At 39.4% G+C, this 16,565-nt stretch overlaps 1 protein-coding gene across 13 annotated transcripts in view; it reads right to left on the bottom strand.

The window, feature by feature from the left end:
- REPS2 (RALBP1 associated Eps domain containing 2) overlaps nt 1-16,565 on the bottom strand; it is a 323,649-nt gene that overhangs the window by 103,604 nt on the left and 203,480 nt on the right. The gene's annotated exons all lie outside the window — the stretch shown is intronic.

Genomic DNA, 16,565 nt, shown 5'->3' with positions numbered 1-16,565 from the left:
CTTCATACTTGTCCAGGACAACTAACAAAGTGATGATGATAGACAAGTACCATCCCAAAAAATTAGAAGCATCTACAACTATAAGCAAAACATCTCATTCCATCTGCTCCATAAGGTCTAAGCTCCCTGTCATTCTGAAGCAGTCAGAACAGACATCATCCAAATTCCTCAAGAGCAAGGAATAAAGAAACATAAGGGAGGAGGGTAATCACTAACCAGTGTAGATTTATAGTTATTATATTAATAGTTATTGTCAAGTAGTAATGGAAGAACCTGTAACATTGATATAAAGATAGTGGTTACCAGAGGTTCTGAGGAGAGGGAGAGGAAGAAAAGGTGGAACATAGGCCATTTTTAGGGCACTGGAATTGTTCTGTATGAGACTACAATGATGGATACATGACATTAAAAGTTTGTCAAAGCATATAAAACTGTACAGCACAAAGTGTGAACCATAAATCACGGACCTGGATTAGTAGCAATGCTTCAATATTGGTTCATCAATTGTAACAAATGTACCACACTAATGTAAGATGTTAATAAGAGGGAAATGTGCATATGTGGGGTGAGGTAAATGGGGATCCCCTATACTTTTTTTTTCAGGGAGGCATTCATTCATTCATTCATTCCCCCTCTTGCGGCTTGCTTGCTATCTGCACTCTGTGTCCATTCACTGCACGTTCTTCTGTATCTGCTGGTCTCCCCCTTCGTTGTGTCATCTTGCTGCGCCAGCTCTCTGTGGGCTCAGGCTGTCAGCTCTCTGCAGGCGCAGGCCAGCCTGCCTTCACAAGGAGGCCCTGGGATGTGAACCAGGGCCTCCCATATGGTAGACAGGAGCCCAATGGATTGAGCTACAGCCGCTTCCCCTCCCCTATACTTTTGATGTAACTTTCTGGTAATCTAAAACTTCTCTAAAAATAAAGTTTATTACGAATTTTTTTTAAAAGTCAAGTTGTAAAAACCAAGAAAAGTCAAGTATTTTTTTAAAATTAAGTAGTCTGATTGCAGAACTTTGCTGTGGTAAGGATAACTGGTGACCTTTTTTCAAGTTTGCAATATTCATGCTATTGGACAGATTAGAAAAAGGAACTCAAGTTTTGTCTATCACCCAAGAATCCAGGCAAATCTCAAAAATTCTAGGCAGATAAGCAGACACTCCTGCTGTAGTCTCCAGGTGATCTTCAGCAACCTATTGGTATTCTAAGATTCACCGGTGCCTTTTACCCAGCCCTCATGTCTGCTAAACAAGGGCAAACGAGAAAGCCACGTGGCCAAGCCCAAGCAAAGGAGATGCAGAATCAAGGGCCAGCATCATATTGACTATACTAAACACCACCATTCATAATTAAATGCATGAGACTGGACTGGACCTAGTAATGGAGAAAAGGTCCAAAAGGATATTATCTGAATATATGAAAAATAGTATTATAGACTGTGTATTAGTCAGCCAAAGGGGTGCTGATGCAAAATACCAGAAATTGGTTGGTTTTTATAAAGGGTATTTATATGGGATAGGAGCTTAAAGATACCAGGCCATAAGACATAAGTTACTTTCCTCACCAAAGTCTATTTCCACGTGTTGGAGCAAGATGGCTGCCGACGTCTGCCAGGGTTCAGGCTACCTGGGCTCCTCTCTTCCAGGGTCTTGCTTCTCTCTGGGTTCAAGGTTCCTTCCTTCCCAGGGCTTGCTTCTTCCTGGGCACAGGGTTCCTCTCTTCCTGGGGCTGGCTTCTTTTTCCTCTGTGAGCTTACCTCCCCGGGGCTCCAGCTTCAGGCTTCAGCATCAAACTCCAACATCAAAGACCCTTGCATCAAAAGCTCCAACTCTGTCCTTTGCCATGCCTTTTATCTGTGAGTCCTCACCCACCAAGGGGTAGGGATGCAACACCCTAATGATATGGCCCAGTCAAAGCCCTAATCATAACTCAATCATGCCCAATAACAGATCAAATTACAAACATATCCAATATCTATTTTGGAATTCATAACTATATCAAACTGCTACAGACTGTAAGCTTTATACCCATGTTAAAGTTCTTGAACTTGCTAACTGTACCTAAGGTGGTCCCATATGTATCTTTGTTCTTAGGAAATGCACACGGGAATATTAAATGCTCAAGGAGCATGGTGTATACAGCATACTCTAAAATGTTTAGAAAACATATGATTAGCTAGATAGATAGGGATGGATGGATGGATGGATGGATGGATGGATGGATGGATGGATATGGCAAATGTGACAAAATGTTAAAACTGGTGGATATGGCAATCTGGGTAGGGGGAATGTTGGAGTTTCCTGTATGGTTTTTGGTGGTGTTTTTTTTTTAAGATTTTTTTCCACCTCCCCTTCCCCCTCCCCTTCCCTCCTGTTTTTGCTGTGTCCATTCGTTGTATGATCTTCTGTATCCATTTCTTTTTTTGTCTTCCCTTCTGATCTTTGTCCTCTAGGATTCAGAGGGATTCGATCCTGGGGGTCTCTGATGTGGAGAGAGGTTCCCTGGCAACTGTGCCACCTCAGTTCCTGGTCTCTGCTGTGCATCATTTTGACTCTCTCCTTCGTTTCTCTTTTGTTGCTTCATCATCTTGCTGCCTGACTCACTTGTACAGGCACTGGCTCACCACGCGGGCACTCACACGGGCACTGGTTCACTGCACAGGCACGCTTTCTCTTCTTCTTTTTCACCAGGAGGTCCCAGAGATCAAACCTGGGTCCTCCCATATAGTATGCAGAGGCCTTATCACTTGAGCCACATCCACTTCCCCCTGTATGGGTTTTGTATTATTTTTGAAACCGACCTGTGAGTTTGCAGTTATTTCAACATAAAAAGTATAAGACAAAAAAAACACACACCATCATTCCATAACTAGCCTCAGAGAGTGAGTAAATAGAGCCTTAACAGGGCTCAAAGGACTGAATTCTCTGTGAGAACAATTCCAAAATCCATAACCCAAGGCACCTGAGAGAGGCAAAAATGAAACTGAACTGTCCATACCCAGAGGGCAGGAACTGTGTCTTGTTTCACTACGATTTTCCCAGTACCCAACCAGAAAGCCATCAAATAGCAGGTCCTCTAACCAATGGGTTGAATAGGCCAATAACGAACCCAACACTGTTTTGCATTCCACTGCACAAGAGTCAAGAACCCATCCCACAATAACTGGTGCTGCAGAGAATAAGAGCTACAGGGTGCAGGTGCTAGAGTCAAATCCAGGCCTTGCACTTGCTCAGTGTATGACCTGGGAATACATTTGTAACCTCTCTGAGCTTCAGCATCTTCATCTGCAAAATAGGGATAATCCACCAAACTCATAACATGGAGAAGATTAAATGAAATAATCTGGGTAGAGTGCTAAGCACAATCACATAGTAAGTGTTCAATAATGGTAGCTATAAGAATTAGGATGAAAATTATGTTTTATTTCACAGGCACAGTTTCTGTTTTTGCAAGGAACAGCCAATTTAACATAAAGAACTTAATTTTTTCCTTGCCAAATAGATGAAAACCTAGAATGAGAAAATGCTGACTCCAGTTTAGAGTATACGCAGATCCCTATAAACCAGGCAATCCACAATCTGAAACTATGCCACTGATATTACTACTACCAAAATGGTAGGGGAGAAATTAGAAAAAATAAAAGCCTATCAGTCTTTTGGATTTCACCACCACCCAGCATGGACAACTAAGGAGGTTTGGAATGAATGTCTGCGGTAGCTGATCCTCTGGTAGCCTTCTACTGCAAGCCAACTCAACACTGGAGACACCCAGGAAAATGCTGACGGAGGAGCTCAGGGGTTGTTTCCATGAAAGAGAATAATCACTAACTGTAACGGGCAACTATTCCTGAATACAGCAGTCACATGGCAGAACCCCTTGAGGATTCTGGGTTATATACAAAATCCATGAAGCAGACTTATTGTTACAACTGAAGGACTAAGGGTGCTTTATTTTGGTCTAAAAGACAACTGTCTTGACCATGACCAGGGTTTTGTTCTTCATTTCCAATTTCTTGTAATCAAATGGAGATGTCAATCGAGTCTGAGCCCCACAACCCCACAGTACCTACGGCACGGTACAACATCATCGGTGCTCAACAACACGGACCACCTCACAGGTGAGGTGATTTATGGCAGGATTCTGTTGAAACTTATGTTCCCCACCAGGTAAGTGTGAAGGAAGATGCCCTATGCATGCTTCTTGCCAAACCTAACATGCCATTGCTCTAGGACCCCTGCACTATCTCAATCCAAAGGCAGCTGGTGGTTATGAGGCCTTCAGAAATCCTTTGTACCGGGCCCCCACCTTGACATCTACAGGCCTGGCAACAATGACAAAAGTCTCTAAAATTTTCAAAGCACCTCACAGCCCTGACCTCACCTGATATTTTACCACTCAATATTTTAAACTCCTTCCCTGGTTCCTTCACTCTGTGTTAATGATGGAGCATTAGAATGACATCTTTTCCAACTACTACAGCTTATACTCAGGCTGTGATAAATGTCCCCTTTTGGGTTGACATAGTCCTTTCTGCATAACCTATGTCTATCAGAGGTGGCTTTTAAAAACCTTAGCTGGAGATAGGGATTGCGGTTAATAGTACAAATGCAAGAATGTTCTTCTATGAATCATGACAAATACATATCACTATTACGAAGTATTAAGAATACATGGGGAAAATACAACTAATATAACTTATGATCTATTGTTAACAGTGATATTGTAGTATTTCGGCAGCAGAGGCAAATAAGGTATTATATCAGTTCTAAGCGTCAACAATAGGGGCATGTAAGGGGGTATAGGATTTTTCTTCTTGGAACTATGAAAATGTTCTAAAATTGACTGAGGTGATGACAAGCACAACTTTGTGGTAAAACAGAGCCACTGAGCACACACTTTGGATGGATTGTAAAAGTCATGGGACTGTATATCACAGTGAACCCGGTGGTAGATGATGGACTGTGGTTAACTCTACAAATATGTGAATGTTCTCTCATGAACTATAATAAATGTACAATACTAACACATGGTGTTAATAATATGGTGGTTGGTGGGAAAAATACACCAAATGTAAATTATGGCTTATAGTGAGCAGTAGTATTTTGATGATGTTCTTTCATCATTTGTAACAAATGTTCCACAACAATGCAAGGTGTTGGTGGTAGAGTGATGTATGGGAATCCTGCATGTTATGCATGATTGTTTTGTAAGTTTACAATTTCTCTAATAAAAAAAAAACGGGAAAAAAACCCTAAGGGCAAGGGAATAAAAAATACACTTAATGAAAAAAATTTAAAAACCAAAATTAGAAACAGGCTGGCCAGAGAGCTGTAAAAATTATGTAAAATTTAGGAACCAGCCATAAAATAAGTCCAGTATTGCTAAGGATGTGGAACTGGAACCGGAAGACTGCTGATGGAGTGTAAATCAGTACAAACACTATGGAAAACTGTTTGGCAGTATTTAGTAAAGCTGAACACATGCCTACCCTATTACTCAGCAATTCCACTCGTAGGTACAAACTCAAGGGAAATGAAAACACACATCCACTCAAAAACATTGTACATGAATGTTCAGCAGCATTATTCATAATTGCCAAAAACCTGAAAACTACCTAATGGCCATCAAGAGCAGAATGGCTAAACAGTAGTATGTGCATACTTAAAATGGAATACTATACAGCAACGATCCACAACACATGCAACAATACGGATGAACTGCACAAACAGTTGAACGGAAGAAGCCAGACATAGGGGTATTTACTGCATGGTTCAACCATTTATATAAAGTGGAAAATGGGTAAAACTAAACTATGCTGTTAGAAGTTAAAATGGGGAGAACCCAAAGAAAAGGGGATAGTGACTGGAAAACGGCAAAAGGGGAGCTCTTGGGGTGTGAGAAATGTTCTGTTTCTTGATTTGGGTGCTGATTACACGAATGTGTTCAGCTTCTGAGAATTCGCTGAGTGAGAATTCAACATACACTTTTCTATCTGCATATTATACTCCAATAAAAAGTAAAAGAAATCCAATAGAGCCAATTTCCTGTAATGTCCTTAAAGTGCCACCTAGTGGCACAAGCTAAATGTAAACAAGAAGGATGTTTCCTCTCTCGCAGCTTCGTAGATACGGTCCCATTTCTAACAGGATTAGGGTGACACAGCACCCTCGACTAAAATCATTTACAGGATACAAACAAAAACTCTCACCTGGGCAAAGAATCTTGCCCCAAGGATTCTGAAGAAGTAAAGCCATGCACTCGAGAGCAAACCAGTACCAGTAAGCTGAGCTTGCTCATCTCTCCCCAAGGCCACTTGAGATCAGCCATGGCAGCAGCATTTGTGACACAGGGATCAACAAATGCTGCAAACTGGGGCTTTTTTTCCAGAGAGAAGCTTTATCTACACATAGCACTGCTAGTTGCTACCTCCAAAACTTGGTGAGCAGTGCAGGGAGTTGGGCAGAAAAGAATCCCTTGGCCCTGTTTTCTCTGGCCAGGCTTGGGTTTCCTTCTTCTTCCCCTGCCAGGTACACTGCTGCAGTCAGACCTTGGTCTGGTTTCCCTCTAATTATGCTTGAGAAACACAGAGAGGGAAAAGCCCAGCCACAGCAAGCTTCAAAGCTGGCACATGAATAAAGGGTATGTGCTCTGAGTTTTGCTAGGGAAGCCTAAAAGACAGAATATCTTGGCCAGACACAGGTCCTCAGGGAGAAACTGCAACTATAGGCACGGGCACCGTGAGCCTTGAGTTAGGAGTCGGGGGCAGGGGGTGAAAGGCTGGTGAGGAGGCTTATCCGTTTCTCTACCGATTCTTCTCTTAATTTCCATTATGTACTAAAACAAGCCACCATCTGGGTTTGGCCAGCTGGCTGCAGTTTGCCTAGCCCTGATGTGAACTGACACAGAATTTGGAAGGTCACAGCAATTAGAAAGAACGTGATTCTATTACAAGTATGTTAGTAAGCCAGTCCAGCCCTGGCTCTAGGCTTGTGACCACTAATTTCTGGCTATCCTGAATCTGTTCTTCTGTGTTTGCCAACCTGCCTCTGTTTTGCTAGGCCTGTAGTGATGATAATTGTAATAGCAAATTGTTATTGAGGGTTGACTATATGCCAAGCATCATTCTAAGTGCTTTATAGATATTAACTCATTTAATCATCACACCTACCCACAAGTGATGAAATTGAGGCACAGAGAGGCTAAATAACTTTCCCAAAGTCACACAGCTAGAAAGAAGCAGAGAGGGGAGTTGGATGCCAAGCCCACGCTTGGACCTATGACCTCGGGTCACCTCCCTGAGCCCTCCTCATGGTTGTCCTCCACAACCCTTTCCCATGAACATCACAGCACATTTGGGCAGCCTCCCATAATGCCCTGCTTCTACATTTGTTCCTCCCACCCCTCATGCTTAGGAAGGTTTCCAGTTTTCTGCCACTGTGTGGTAGGGGAACAAAGAGGAAAAATAGGATTTTTTTGCTCAGGCACCTAGAAGCCAACCATAACTGAATCCCTGGGGAAAACTAGTCAGTTGAAAGAAATATGGTGCCCAACTATGGCCTACAAACCCTGCCAATAAAGCATGAGGAAATGGGTTTAAGGGAGACCCATGGAAAATGACACTGTTGTAGGTAAGCCCCATGAGAGACTTCAGAAAGGCTGGTGTTCAGCATGAGTGTCTTCAGAGGGCGAAGGAGGAGAAAGGAACCACAGGGTGAGGATCCCAGCATAACTTTGTGCTCCCAGAGTTCTCAGCAAGGGGTAGGCCTATGGGAATCACATTCGGTTCACATCCACTGAATTGATTAGCTGAATTTATGGCATCTTCCAGGAAAGTAAGCTTTATACAATAAAGTAATAAGGTCATGACCATAATATAATAAGAAGGGGGAGTCAGTACTAGTGGGGTAAAACTCACTGAAGAGGGGTCATAAAATAAGATGGATCCTGGATACAGATAATATATCAACTGAGGTGTTGAAGAGATTGGTTAAGGAAACGGTTCTGCAGTGTGGCATCACCATACAGCAGAGTACTGAGAGCTGAGACCCTGGGGCTAGAGGGGCATGGTTAGCGACACAGCCGTAACTCTTACTCGTGCTAGCTGGGACCAGCTCCTGGAGTTCTCTGTGACTCAATTTACCCATCTGCATAATGAGGAAAGCAGCAGAGCCTACCACACCTGGTTATTATGATGAAGTGAGTTAAAATTTGTAAAGCATTTAAAAGAGCACCTGGGTTATGTAACATTTATTTAATCTAAGTATCTTTTTAAAAAATAAAAGTGTGTATATATATATATATATATATATATATAAAGAGCAGCTGGCACAGGTGCTTGATAAATAAAATAAATGAACAATCACAAGGCCTCTAAGATTTATATACTTTTAAAATCAATTTTGAAATGCACAAGTAATAATAATCATGGAAAAGCTCTGCCCTTCTGTTCCCTCTTAGAAGGCAGGCCTTTTGCTATACCAGGTATGACCCACAGATCAAGGTTAAAGGCTATTTTAGCCAAGATAAATACAAGTCTGCACTGGGAAAAACACTTAGAAAATTTAGCTTAATGTAGGAAAGATTTCCTATTATTGATGGGCACAGAAACTGGGACTTCTTATTAATTTTTGTTTACAAGATCTTTCGTTAACTTTTGTGATGTGCAGTGAATGATTTTGCTTGCTCTAAGCTCTCACCATTACATTTCAAGCACTTCCCAAGAAACCTTCTCCAGCTCTCCACTTCTATAAGAACTGGTTCTGTCATTTCCTAGTTCTGGGACTCAAAGTAACTCACTTCCCATCTTTGAATCTCAACTTCTTCTTCTATAAAATGATATGCAATGACAAAAGTACAAACAGGAACACAAGTGTAGAAATTAAAAAGACTTAGAGACACTCTGAAGCAACATAAATATCCTTCTGGGGCCAAATCACCATGTGGCAAGCCAGGCTGAGGGATGAGAAGCAGGTAGCACAGCTGAGAGCCTATAGGTAGTAGAATAACAGGGATTAAAATGCCCCGCATAAGGCAGAGAACAGGCACCAAGCTCAGTCCCTGAAGCCACTGGCTGAAGTGGAGCGCCCTACCTGCAAAGCTGCTTCAGGATGAAGCCTGGAAAGGTGCTTGGGATTACCTACCTAGGAAAGAAATGGAAAACAGATATGACACTGCAGCCTCATCCTGGGCTGTCACCATCTGGTGCCATCTGTAAGATCCCTAGTATCAATACCAAACGGAAGTACTGAGCCTCAAGTATAGGAATTCGTTCTAGACAGCAGGCCGACGGGTATGGGGCTGTGGGGTGTGGTTGGTAGACAGCCATTGAAATGCTAGAAAGGGAGAACCTCAGGGACCTGGAAAAAAAGTTAAACATTAACTCAAAATGAGCCTGCAAAATACAATTCTAAAGAGCATGGAAGAGAAAAACTGAACACTAAGAAGAACATCCAAAAAAAAACCCAAGAAGATAAATTCACTCCTGAGAAAAATGAAACTAGAACAAGTTGAAACTCACTTTAAAATAAGTATGTTTATAACCCTCAAAGTTAAAAATGGGTAATACATCTATTAAAACACACACACACACAAATGTGAAACAAACTTAGAGAGAAATGAAACAAAAATAGATACAAAAAAGAACAGATTATAAAACCAGAAGAATAGTCATTGAGGTTTAAAAACAAAATAGGAAAAGTCTAAGCTATACACAGTTGTACAAAGGATTATTAATTCAGAAGATGAAAATTCCCTCCAGGGCCAACCTAGAGAGATCATAAGGCAAAAAAAAAAGAGAAAGAGCCATTACAAGAAATAGAAGATGGGCTAATAGACCTAGAAATTGAAATGAGAAGAAAATAGGCAAATATATAGAGAAGCAAAACACACAGAGCTATAACTATAGATATGACAAGATTTTCCAGATGGAAAGTCCATACCAAGTGTCACCTGGTATGAGTAAATTTAAATCTACACTTTTCTATATACAGCAAAAGTAACATTTAAGAAAGAAGGGAGAGTTCATGATCTAGAGATGAAAAAACTATTAGATATTCATCTCAGTAAACTGTTTGTTTGAATCTCAGAATTGCTTAAGTCATTCTAACTATATTATTATGCAATATTACATGTCATACCAAGATTTCCGAAAGCATGGTCTCCAAAAGTAGCTTCCAAAGCTCATTTTATTCTGATAAAACTTCAAAGGACTTTTAAAATCTAATTGTCAGATTAGAAGAGCAATTTTTTCTTTTCCCCAAATCAGGTATTGAAACTTCTACCAATTACTTAGCAATCAACCTACAAATGTCTAATAGTAAATACTTGACATGTATGACTGAAATGTCCACAGAATACCATGAATACCCAAATTCACATAAATACTACAGGGTATCTCCTAAAACTATAAAGTATACTTATATAAATGTTACCACAAGATAAGATATGTAAATTATAAATCAATTATTAAGTGACCCTTTTAGACACTCAAAAAGAGTTCATGGAAATTCTGTGAGCTGAAAACCTCAAAACCCCACTGCAATGGGAACAATTGCCAGGCAAACTCATTAGCAAAGTAATTCAAAATCCTACCACAAGGGAGCAGATGTAGCTCATGCGGTTGAGCACCTTCTTCCCATGTACAAGGTCCTGAGTTCTATCTCTGGTACCTCCTAAAAAGAAAAAATCCTACCATAGCAGTCACAGGCCTCACCCCAATATATATGGCAGAGTCAGACACTTCAGGGCTCCATCTTACCAAAGAAGCTTTGAGCAACCAGCAAGAACTGGCAGAAACATTTCTCTCAAAGCTCCAGAAAACAGTTAAAAGACTACAGTAACAGGGTGAACCCCAAATCAAGAAAAAGGCTACTTAGCTCTCCTATAGAATGCTGCGGGAGAGCAGTCAAGTGGCTGCCTGGGGGAAGGGATTGCTGGCTGCAGGACGTACAGCACAGTACATGGGACCATAAAGAAACTGTTTCCTAGAGAAGAGGGGAAATTCGATCTGTGTAAACAGTAGAATTCCAAGAGTCAAACATACTTTCCTAACACAAAGACATATGCACAGAAAGGCCAGGGAGGTCCCTACACTTTGGTCTAGAACTATTCTCCAAACTCACTGTATGAATTAGTCCTGAAGGACAGGTCAAACTGCAAAGATTGGAAAAAGTGTTATCTTTTTTACCCCGTTTTGGGGTGTGTGTGTGTCTGTGTCTGTGTCTGTGTGTGTGTTTGTGTGTTAGTTCCTGGCATTCAAGGAAACATTTGTCATAACACTAGTATGATACAAACATAAGGAACAGATACCTCAGAGTCTAAATTTCAGAGATAACACACTAGAAGATTTAAAAAAAAGAGCCAGGTTTCAACAAAAAGTTATAAAAGATACAAAGAAACAGGAAGCAATGGCCAGGCAAAACTGAAGACTAAAACATTAGAAACCATCAGTGAGGAAGATCAGACCTGGGATGTTCCACATAAAGACCTTTTATTTTATTTTTTTAATTTTTAAAGAAAAAAATAAATTTAAAAATTTTAAAATGGTCCTAAATATAATTTGCTGAAAGGGCAAAGGAAAACATGGACAAAGAACTAAAGGAAATCAGGAAAACAATAGATTAACAAAAAGAGAATGTCAATAGAGAGATGGAAATTATGAAAAGGAACCAGAGCTGAAGACCACAGTAATAGAAATTTTAAAAATTCCCTAAAGGAGTTCAACAGTAGATTGGAGAATGAATCAGTGAATCTGAAGATAAAACAACTGAAATCATCCAATCTGAGGTACAGAAAAAAGAAAAAATGAAGAAAAGCAGACAGTCTAAAAGAACCTATAGACATCATCAAGCCTAACAATATGTGCATTGTGGAAGTCCCAGGAGAAGAAAAAGAGAAAGGAACAGAGAAAATATTCAAAGAAATAATGGCTGAAAGCTTCCCCAGATTTAACAAAAGATATGAATAGGCACATCCAAGATGCTCAGCGAACACCAAACATGGTAAACCCAAAAATACCCACAACATGCCATGTTATAATCAAACTATCAAATGTCAAAGATAAAGAGAGAATTCTGAAAGCCAAAAAGAGAGAAGCAATGTGTCATATACAAGAGAGCCACAATAAGATTAAGTGTCAATTTTTCATTGGACACCAAGAAGGCAAGAAGATAGAGGGGAGACATAAAGTGCTGAAAGAAAGAAATTGTCAACTAAGAATTCTGCATCCAGCAAAACTGTTATTTCAAAAATGAGGGATGAATTAAGACATTCCCAGATAAACAATAGCTGAGGGACATCACCACCACTAGATGTGCCCTGCAAAAAGAAATGCCAAAGGAAATTCTACAGGTTGAAAGGAAAGGACACTAGACAAGTGGCTGAAGCCATATGAAGTAATAAAGGTATCTGGTAAAAATAATGACGTGGCTAAATATAAATACCAGTACCACTGTACTTTTGATTTATAACTCCACTTTTAACTTCCTACAGATCTAAAAGGCAAATGCATAAAATATAATGATAAATCAATGGTTTTGGACTCAATATATAAATACGGAATTTGTGACAAGAACAGCATAAAGGTGGGGTGTGAGGGGTAGAGGAACATAGTTTATATATGCTATTGAAACAGTCAAGTTGGTATCAAAGCAAATAAGACTGTAATAGATTTAGGATTAAATTTAAGCTCCATTGTAACCACAAGGGAAATACCAGAGAATATACAAGTTCATAAAGAGAGAAAGTAGAAAACAGGTTACCAGGGGTGGTGGGCAGGACAATGGGAAGCTAATGCATAATGAGTTCTAGTAATGGATGGTGGTGAGGTTACTGCAACATTGTGAATGTAATGAATCCCACTGAACGGTATGCTTGGGAGGGGCTGGGATGGGAACGTTTATGCTATGTTTTCACAATTAGAAAAAGAAAGAAGAGAAAACTAAAGAGATAATAACAATTAAATGCAATACATGATACTGGACGGGTTGAAAAATGGAGAAAGGGCTTAAAACCACATTGGAGCACAACCAAAGGTTGGAAACAGAATGTGGGAAGCGGATGTGGCTCAAGTGATAGAGCTTCCACCTACCATATGGGAGGACCTGGGTTCGATCTCTGGGGCCTCCTGGTGAAAAAGAAGAAAAAGCATGTCCATGCGGCAAGCCAGCGCCTGTACAAGTGCCCACATAGTGAGCCAGTGCCTGAACAAGTGCCTGTGCAAGTGCCCGCGTGGTAAGCCAGTGCCCTGCACAAGTGAGTCACATAGCAAGATGATGACACATCAAAAGAGAGTCAAGGGGAGAGTCAAGGTAAAGCACAGCAGAAACCAGGAACTGAGATGGCACAATTGACAGGGAACCTCTCTCCACATCAGAGGTCTCCAGGATCAAATCCTGGTGAATCCTAGAGGAAAGAAAATGAGAAGAAAAGACAACAGACAGCAAAAACAGCAGGGCAGGAGGAGGGGAAGGGGGGAAATAAATAAATCTTTTAAAAAACATTGTATCAATGGTAAATTTTTTTAACTCGATAACTGCACTTAAGGCGAGTATCCTTGTTTGTAGGGAATACACATGGTATTCCATATTCAAGGAGTATGTAAGCAATCTGCTCTCCATTGTTCAGAAGATGGATGGGGAGAGGGAGAGGGAATAATACAGCAACGTGGCAAAATGTTAAAATTGGTGTAACTGCATATCTGGGGGGTGGGGGTAGGTTGGAGTTCTCTGTATGTGATTTGTATTATTTTTGTAATAGTCCTATAAGTTTGGAATTATTTCAAAGTAAAAACTATTTTTAAAAAAATTCTACCACAGCAAAGGGGCCAATTACTGTGTGTCATGGACCTTCAAGATTACCCTCACATAGTAGAAAACTTTCTTGCCAAATATCTACTGTACACTTTTATGTGGTACAGTTAGGAAATATTTCTGTATTCTTCTATTTCCCTGCTCTTCTACTATTTCCATGTAATCATTTTAATGGTTGCCTAATATTCTTTTAGGCAAATGTAATACCTTAACCAGTGCCTTCCTGTTGGACATTTATGTTGTTTTTATTACTTTTATTTTTTTATCAATAATACTAAAATAAATATCATCATAGAACTTGTTCCTCTTTTTTTAAACTAGTTCCCAGAATAAATTCTAATGGCATCTGTTGGTGGCTGGCAAAATTTGGGAAGCTCCTTAAAGGAAAATAAAAGTATTTACACTTAGTTTTTTTCTCATCTATTACAATACCAGTATTTTTTACTCTCTCTTCTCCTTGAACTCGCCACTAAGGACATTTTCGTTGCCTTTTGAATTTCTCATTGTGTCAAGTATCTGAGAATAAATAGTTTTCAAAATTGTTTAATAGATCCTTAGAAGAGGACTTGTAAAACTCCAAAAATTCAATAAACAGAGGTTAAATCACAATAGTTTCTCTATGCTACACCAACCTGAAGTTATAATTAGGTGTCTGAATACTCTAATAACCAAAGTTAAAACTAACGAACATATAGTAAAATGTACTGCCAAAGTTAATAAAGGAGAAAAATACATTATACAAAATAGAATCATTCTACTTACACATTCTACCTAGATAAAATCAAAACAAATGTACCACACTAATGAAAGATATTGTTAATGGGGGAGGAGGGGGTGGGATATATGGGAATCCCCTATTATTTTCAATGTAACATTTATGTAATCTAAACCTTCTTTTAAAAACAAAGAAAAAAACCATTGTTATCTACAACAGAATATAAATTTGTCAGAACCTAATTTCTATTTAAAATAGTTCCTTTTATTTTGACCATAAGACAACACAAGTTTAATTGCATTCTTGGTCAGCCTACCTAAAGGTTTGTCAATTTTGCTGATCTTTTCAAAGAAACAACTTTTGTTTTCCCTCATTTTATCTATCATTTTTGTATTCTCTATTTTGTTTATCTCCATTCTAGGTTTATTATTTCATTCATTCTGCTAGCTTTCGTCTTTAGCTTGCACTTCTTTTCCTAATTTAAGTTTTAATGTTAGGGTATTGATTTTGGATCTTTTTTTTTAATGTAACCATTTACGGCTATAAGTTTCTCTCTGAGCACTGCTCTTGCTGCATCCCACAGGTTTTGATAAGTTGTGCTCATTTTCATTCATTTCAAAGTATTTCTAATTTCACTTGTAAACTCTTAGTTGATGCACTGGTTAAAAGTGTGTGTTTAATTTCCACATACTTACGTATCCTTCTGATACTGATTTCTAGTTTCATTCCATTGTGCTCAGAGAATATACTTTGTATGATTTCATATAGTGTTTATTGAGACTTGTTTTATGACCTAACATATGGTCTATCCTACAGAACAATCCATGTGCACTTGAGAATGTGTACTCTGCTCTTGTTGGATGAAGTGTTCTATAGATATCTGTAACGTCTAGTTGGTTTATAGTGTTATTCAAGTCCTCAGTGATCTCCCTGATCTTCTAATTTTATCCATAATTTACAGTGGCATACTAAAGTCTCCTACTATTATTGTAGAACTGTCTATCACTCCCTTTATTCTGTCACTATTTGCTTCTATATTTTGGGACTCTGTTGCTAGGTGCATATATGTTTATATTTTTTTCATGGTCTTGGTCGAAAGTGAAAGGTTAGGGTCTTCTGAGGTCTTTTCTGAGCATATGCCCAGCCTTGCATATGCACGTGGGCTTCTTGAATCCCCGGTATACACAGGAGCTTTTCAAAGCCCTTATTCCCCCACATATCTCTTTTCTCAACCTCTTACTTCGCAGGCTTTTTGGTCTGCCTGCTGCTTGACCTGAATGCTCGCCTTTGCCCCAGGCTGCTTTTGCCAATACTTGTGCCTTTAAATAATCTAAGCAAAACTGCCCAGGAAGCAATCCCAGTAGCAAACTAATTCTCCCCGTGGAACAGAAGGGAAGATGTGTCCTCCTCCCTCCCATCCCTCTCTTCATTTACTTTTGAGAACCTGTAAGTTTTTTCTCCTTTCCCTTTGAAATGTATGTAAATCTTTACTTTACAGGTTACATAAGCCTCCTGTAGATTTCCTCACTCAAGAACAGTCTGCTCAAGGAAAGAAGCCATTCTTTGAAATGTAATCAAGGAAGACATCATCCCTATTTTCCAGTTTCCTGGGAAGAGATTAGCATAACATCCAAGGGATTCTTGGCTCCAAATTATAAACCTACTTCTTAAGTATGTTGGGAATGTGCTGCAATGTGTTGAGAATGGGTTGTATCAGTTTAGCCACATAAAAAGGATGAGCTCTGTTTTTGTTTTTGCAATATCTTTGCAGATTGCCTGTGATGTATCCCATTCTGATTTAGTATGAAATCAATAATAAACCTGTTCTTCTTTCTCCTCCACCTGTAGGTGGAAAGGTTTTCTGGGTTGGGAGATTTTGTTTTTAATTGCATCTCCCCAACATACACAATAAAAATTGTTTTTTAAGTTTTCTTGTTTATGACACTCTAAGTCTTGCCTCTTATCAAGTTAACAAATATGAAAAATTTAAATCCAAAATTAATCCAAAACCTTAATTTTAATCTCTTCTCAGAGATATTATTAAGT

This window comes from Dasypus novemcinctus, chromosome X, assembly GCF_030445035.2.
Source record: "Dasypus novemcinctus isolate mDasNov1 chromosome X, mDasNov1.1.hap2, whole genome shotgun sequence".
In the NCBI taxonomy this organism is placed as follows: Eukaryota; Metazoa; Chordata; class Mammalia; order Cingulata; family Dasypodidae; genus Dasypus; species Dasypus novemcinctus.
This window is presented reverse-complemented; position numbering and strand designations above follow the sequence as displayed.